The 6808-nt window shown below is 43.8% G+C and overlaps 1 long non-coding RNA gene across 1 annotated transcript in view; it reads right to left on the bottom strand.

The window, feature by feature from the left end:
- Positions 1-697: 697 nt before the first annotated feature.
- The window catches only part of LOC140344505 (uncharacterized), a 31863-nt gene continuing 25752 nt past the window's right edge, over positions 698-6808 (bottom strand). Inside the window, exon 2 of the long non-coding RNA XR_011923575.1 lies at positions 698-1019. This is a non-coding gene — a long non-coding RNA (uncharacterized lncRNA). The remainder of the gene's footprint in view (positions 1020-6808) is intronic.

The raw sequence follows: 6808 nt of genomic DNA, 5'->3' as shown, positions 1-6808 counted from the left end.
TCTCCTTTACATGATTAAGTACACACATTTAAATGCATACATACATATATGCATGTATGTACATACATGAGTGCATATGAAGCAAAACAAAAATGTATATATAAAAAGAAAAACTTACCCGAATAAGGATCTTTCTCTGCAAAAGTGGCCAGCGCGTTTTTCAACTGATAGAACAAATAGTTCATGTGCACATAGCAGATCTGTATTGGCACACAACAATGCACATCAAACACCTGAGGTTTGGCGCACAACAATGCGCATCACACAACTGAGTTTTAATAAGACAATTTGCTATTTTAACCTTTCAACAATTCATAGAAAGAAACTGCCTAAAAACAATTACCATTGACTTGTTAGGTTAAAAAATTCTGGGAGATTGTAAAGGAGATCACATAAAAACAAACAAACAAAAAAAAAAACTACAAAATTTTTAAAACAGCTTTATTTAAAATGAACACATTTTTGAAAAGGTCACATTAAAATATAGTGACCATAGACACAACTTAATTTACATGACAAAATAAAAAAAACTTACAAACACCAAACACGTGTAAACCCATACTTCCACATAAAGTCAAAATAGTTAAAAAATGGCCCAAGAAATATTGCATTCAAAAAATACATCCCAAACCAATATGCAATTTGGACCTATCAAGGGTGGAAAACTGGATTAGAAAATATTTATGCAGAACAAACATTTAAAAGTGGTAATGAAGATATTTTATTGTAATGAAATAATATGGCTACAAACACAATAAGATAGCATTATCATTGACTTCCTAATTGCAAAATGGACATTAAAACATTCAAAGTTTAAAAAACAAAAGCAGCTATTGTGCTAATTGGTAAGCAAAGTATGAAATGTAGCAACATAGATTAGGATAACACACCAAACAAGAGCTCCTCCCTTGTCCTCATTTAACCCCTAGAGCCTGGGGATCCTGCACAGTCAGTAGTCTCACGGCTGTGCTTTTGACATGAATGCAGCTGTGGGAATCATGCTTTCATTGTGGGATAACCTGTAAAAAAAGAAAAATTTCAAAGTTACACTAAATACACAAATTTAATAAAGGACTTTAACATTAAAGCCTCCTCCTATTTTTACATATATTCTTTCCCCTTTCAGGGAATGAGTAAGCGGTTTTATGTACCCCTATACTTATTACCCATGGTGGGGTGGCGGAGATCTAGGAGTCTTCATTTTTTTTTTATAACATTCTTTGTTTTTGAAAACATTTTTTATCAACAGAAACAACTTAGTAACCAGTCAAGACATAACAGAGTATGTATGGAAAACAATACCTATAACTGTTAAAATAATAATGAAAAATGTGGTGAAGATACATACAGCAAATCAAAGTTAGCATTTGAATACATCTGTAGGACCGTATCACATATTAGAAAAAAAAGAAGAGAAAAAAGGAAATAAAACCCCCTCTTACCCTGAGAAATTCAGATCCAGGTGGTGCTTAAACTCCTGAGTGTCTGGGTAGTTATCCAACTACCCCACATCAAAATAAATTTGTCCTGTGTACCCCTTAAACTAGCTGTCAGGTCCTCCATGAGCATTATATCATTAACCCTGTGAAGCCACATGCCCACAGTGGGTACTTATGTTGATTTCCATAACACAGGTATACAGGCGTTCGCTGCAACTATAAGATATCTGAGAATAGAGCTTTTGTAGCTCCTATCTGAAATATTGTTATGATGCAATAGGAAAAATCCAGGGTCTCCCGGTACATTGTACGTGGTAACCTTCTCTATGAGCGCCCTCACCTGTTCCCAATATGGGCCCAGCAACGGGCATGACCAGAAAATATGTAGCATGGTGCCCTTTTCCTAGTTGCACCGCCAAAACCTGTCTGAAACTTTGGGGTAAAAGCTGTGTAGCCCCTCTGGGTTCCTGTACCACCGTGAGAGGATCTTAAAACTCAGTTCTTGATACTTACTGCTCGTGGAAGACCTGTGAACAGTAGAAAGGATCTTGTTTTTTGCTCAGGCTCTAGGGTGTTCCCAAGTTCTGCTTCCCAAGTTTCTGTTTGTAAATATGAGGGGGAGAAATTCTCTGGGTTCCAGTTAAGTACAGCATATAAGTAGGACAGGGAGTGTCTAAGAGAGCCACTTCCGGTACATACCGTTTCAAAACCTGTTTTCACACGGCTACTGCCACATTCTGGAGGGATGGACTGGAGATAATGTGACAGCTGAACTGACCTCCAAAAATCAAGGTAAAAGACGCCGGACCCATCCATCAACCTCTCCATCGAGACCCACTGACCTTGATGAACAAAATACTCTGCCCTTTGACTCCTTCTCACACGCATCTCTCCAAATTTCCCTTCTTCCAAACCTGGGAGGAAGGAGGGGTTACGCCTAATCGGGTACATGGGAGAAGGCCAAGGAGATAGGTTAAGATTAAATAGGGGTTTCTGACAAGCCTTCAATGTGGCAAATATTAAAGGTTGATTCTTCACATCTGGGTAAAGGAACTTCGGTAACCATGGGAGCGCCGTCAGAGGAACTGATGTAAAATACTGTTCCGCTCTTATCCATTGTTTGAACTCCCCATGCTGAAACCAGTCCATATTCGGATTCATATTCCATATTCGAGCCACCATATAATACAGAGAGAAATTGGGGTCATCCAATCCCCCCCACTCTTGTTCCGGAATAACGGGCTCCTGCTGAGCCTATGGATTAGTGCTGATGAAGAGAAGATCATCTGCATAGGCTGCCACCTTATGTTCACAACCATTTAACATAAGACCTTTAATATCCGGATTAGAGCGTACTGATGACAGTAGGGGTTCCAGAGACAAAATAAAAATAGGTGGAGACAGAGGACAGCCCTGCCTAGTGGCGTTAGAGATGCTAAAGGGTGAGGATAGTTTGCCATTTACCCTGACCAATACAGAGGGGGATGAATATATAGCCTGAATCCAATCCATCATTTTTCTCCCCACGCCCATAGTACAGAGTGTGGCGAGCATAAAGTCCCAGTCAACCCTATCAAAGGCCTTTTCTGCATCTGTCGAGAGCAACAGCAAAGATTTACCGGAGGACGCAGCCGCATGAATCCAAGAGATGGCCCTTGAAGTGTTATCTCAGGTGTCTTTGAAGTCTATTGGCTAGAATTTTGGTAAACAGTTTGAGATCTTGATTTAGAAGTGAAAAAGGCTTGTAGCTACTGCATGCCGAGGGATCCTTATCTGCCTTGGGAATCACGATGACTAAGGCCCTTAGAAAGTCCAAGGGATAATGAGCCCCCCTCCGTCAGTGATTTGAAGGCGGCTACAAAATGAGGGGCCAGGTCCTCCACGAACTTCTTATAGTATGGGAGCGAAAATCTGTCTGGACCTGGAGCCTTTCCTGACTTAGTTTGCTTTATAGCCGCCTGGAATTCCGTAACAGATATCGGGGCCTCCATGTCCTGACGTGCTGATCTGGACAGACATGGTAGATCAGTTCCCCCTAAATAATGCTGTATACTCTCCAAGTAAGAATTGCGTGCTGCTTCTGACAGGTTGGGTGGTTTCAGGTTATACAAGGAGGCGTAATAATCTCTAAATTTCTCAGCGATCCCTGCCACTTGATATATCTTGCCCCCCGCCCGTAGTAGTTGCAAGGAAAGGTACATGTGTGTGAGCCTTTAGGCCCCTAAGAGCCCTTGCCAAGAGCCTTTCACATTTACCCCAATGTTCATATTCCGCTCTCCGGTACTTGACAAGGGACGCTTTTGCTTTACCTGGACATAAGGCGGGTTATTTCTGGCATAAAAGAGCCAACTCCGAACCCAACTGTTTGTCTAATGAACCTTTATGTTGGAGTTCCAACTCCTGTAGGCGTTTGATAGTGGAAGCAATTTAAGCCTGCTTTTCCTTCTTTAATCCGGCCCCATGTTTTATAAGGATCCCCCTAATTACTGCCCTATGTGCCTCCCAGACCACAGTAGGGCAGCACTCAGGAGCAACATTTAGGGTAAAATAACTCATTATTGTGATTCATTAAGTTTCCAATTCCAGGACTTGGGGGAGGTAGAGGCTAAGTGTAATGTAAGAAGCACCGGTGCATGATCAGAGAACGCAATATTCCCTATCCTGCATTCCACAACATGCGTCTGAACCACCTGTTTAGGCCAGAAATTGTCAATTTGTGAATGAATCCGGTGCGGGTGGGAATAAAAGGTGTAATCTCTCCTAGTTGGATTTAGGATCCACTAGACATCAACAAGTTGATGTTGGTGCAAATTATGTTTCAATTGAGCAGACAGTTGCGAGCCAGCCGACACCGCCGCACCGGATGTATCCAAGTCATGATCAGGGGCAAAATGAAAGTCACCCTCACATATTAGCAGGCCTTCTGCAAACTCATCCAGCTTCTCAAGCATCCCTTTCAAAAATCGTTTTTGATACATTTGGGGAGCATAAACAGATGCAAAGGTTACTAGGGGTTCCTCAAAAATTCCCTTAACAAACAGCACCCTGCCCTCCTGATCTTTGTATAGGTCAATGAAATGCCATCGTACTGAGCCCGAGATCAGGAGGAATGTACCCCCAGATCTAAATCTATCGAGCCACAATGGTATCTGACTGGATATTTCCTTTTGGATAATTTTGGAATTTTGTTGTGCTTAAAATGTGTTCCTGGAGTAGCGCCGCCTGGACCCGGAGCCTTGCCAATTCACACAACAGTGCCGAACGTTTCTCAGGAACATTCAGTCCCTTAACATTGAATGTTGCTAACTTAATACGGTCCATGTGTAAAGCAGTAGATCACCACAGTAGGGTTTGGTTAAACCACAGGAGTCTTGGGTTGTGAGACCTGGTTTTGGGGTGGAGGAGTGGGTATGAGATAATGGGTAGAGGGTTAGGGGTAGGATGCAAGGGAGGGGGGGAGGGAGTGAACCAGGTAGGGAAAGATAGGGGGGTACCAAGGGAAGGTGAGGCACCAAAAGATGTCAGGTCTCAGAGAGGCCTAAGTGGGGGAGAGGTAAAACTCTACAATGGAATGGGTGGGGCTTCCCATCCCCCCCCCCCCCAAAACAACCAAGTGTAAACAATATTAAATATAATTAGCATTAGTAACACTGCATCAAAATTCCACATACAGTAGTTATGGGCCTATATTACTAGATCAAAGTGCATAATAAACAAACAAAATTAAACTGTAAATCTAAGCAGCAGACAGACAATAGAAACATTTGGCGATGAAATACTGGGCTTTACGAAAAAATAGAACACAGCAGCAAGATAAACAATTGTGTGAAAACGTCCAAGCAATCAAACCACAAAACAGTCAGATAAATATAGTTAGCATGACCCTACCCCTGATGGGGTGGGCCGAATGTCTCTTGGGATCCAGTGGAACACAGTAGTGGAAAACTTCAGGGGAAAAGGTTCCTGAGGTGAGGACAATGGATGGCAGAAACCCAACTACTTTTAAAGCCCAATCAGGTTGGTCCATCTTGATGAGGTTGAGAGCGGCGTCGATGGGACCTGCTGGTCTGTGTGCGCCATTGCGGAGCCTGAGGAGGTGTCAGAAGCTTCAGCTTCGCTGGCCAATCAGGGATGGAGGTGGCAGGTAAGTTGAATGTTGCTAAATAAGATAGAAGATCTGCTTCAGATCCAAAGATCGCTGTCTTTCCTTCTTTGTGTGCGGTAAGTTGGAATGGGAAGCCCCATCGATATGTGATTTCCCGTTGCCTCAGAGCTAAGAGAACAGTCCGCAGTGCCTTGCGCAGCAGGAGTGTATGGCGGGAAAAAGATCCGGTAGCAGTTGTATCACACATCCTTGAAACTTGAGAGGTTCCTGTTGCCTCACCGCTTTCATTATGGCCTCCTTCATCGCAAAGGAGTGGACCCTGCAAATAACATGATGGGTCGGGGTTCATGGGTCCCAAAGCACAGAGAACGCGATTAATTTCAATTATGGAATCTAATGCAGCATGAAGGAGAGAGTTGAAAATCGCTGAGGCCGCAGCATGGAGACCCGGGAGGACGATGTCTTCCGGAAGACCCCTCAAACGAATATTAATACGTCTATTCCTGCTTTCTAGGTCATCCTGCTGCATCAGCAATTGTTGTAACAGCAAAGAATGAGAATTTAAAGTCTCTGTATGCTGGTTCACTTGTAAATGTAAGTCAGCAGTCGTTTTTTCAAAATCATCCATCCTGATGGAAACATCTTTTCTAAAGGTTGCCATTTCCTCCTTAATATTATGCCAAATTTGCCAAAGCATGCCAACAGATCTCGTCTAGTGAAGGGAGCATCCTCCCCTACTTCACTGTCACTGCAAGAGTCTGCTCTCCCCCTTGGGGGGGACTCCATGTTGCTCATGTGCCCCTGTCTAACCTGAGCACTCGATCCTGCATAGGTGGCCCCCAAAGATTCATGTACCAATGACTTCTCTCTCAACTCCCTGCTGGCCTGGGGAGACTCACCGCTGAAGGAGGGGCCGTTGTGGAGGTCCTAAAGCGGTCTGAGAGAAGCGTGTGGTGAAGAAGGCGCCATCTTGGGGGGAGGGGAGTCCTCTGAAGCTTTCTCCAGAGAGCCCATTTTGTGAAAGAAGGAGTCGATTTCTCACGACCGCGGTGTGCCTCCCTGCAGCCTGACACTGCGCTGTGATTGGTGGCCCATCGTTATGCCGGTAAGCCGTGTTATGCAAGCCGTTTGAAGAGCGCGGGACCGGGAGCCTGAGGAGAAATGTCCTGCCCGTCCACGTGCATGCGCAGTCCCCCCCAGGAATCTTCTACTTAAATGGGGCTTGTTCTAGGGATGAGACTTTTAAGTTGGATCTGGCGGTGAA

The sequence above is a fragment of the Pyxicephalus adspersus genome, chromosome Z (genome assembly GCF_032062135.1).
Source record: "Pyxicephalus adspersus chromosome Z, UCB_Pads_2.0, whole genome shotgun sequence".
Classification (NCBI taxonomy): Eukaryota; Metazoa; Chordata; class Amphibia; order Anura; family Pyxicephalidae; genus Pyxicephalus; species Pyxicephalus adspersus.
The sequence above is the reverse complement of the archived record's forward strand: the minus strand, read 5'-3'. Positions and strand labels throughout refer to the sequence as shown.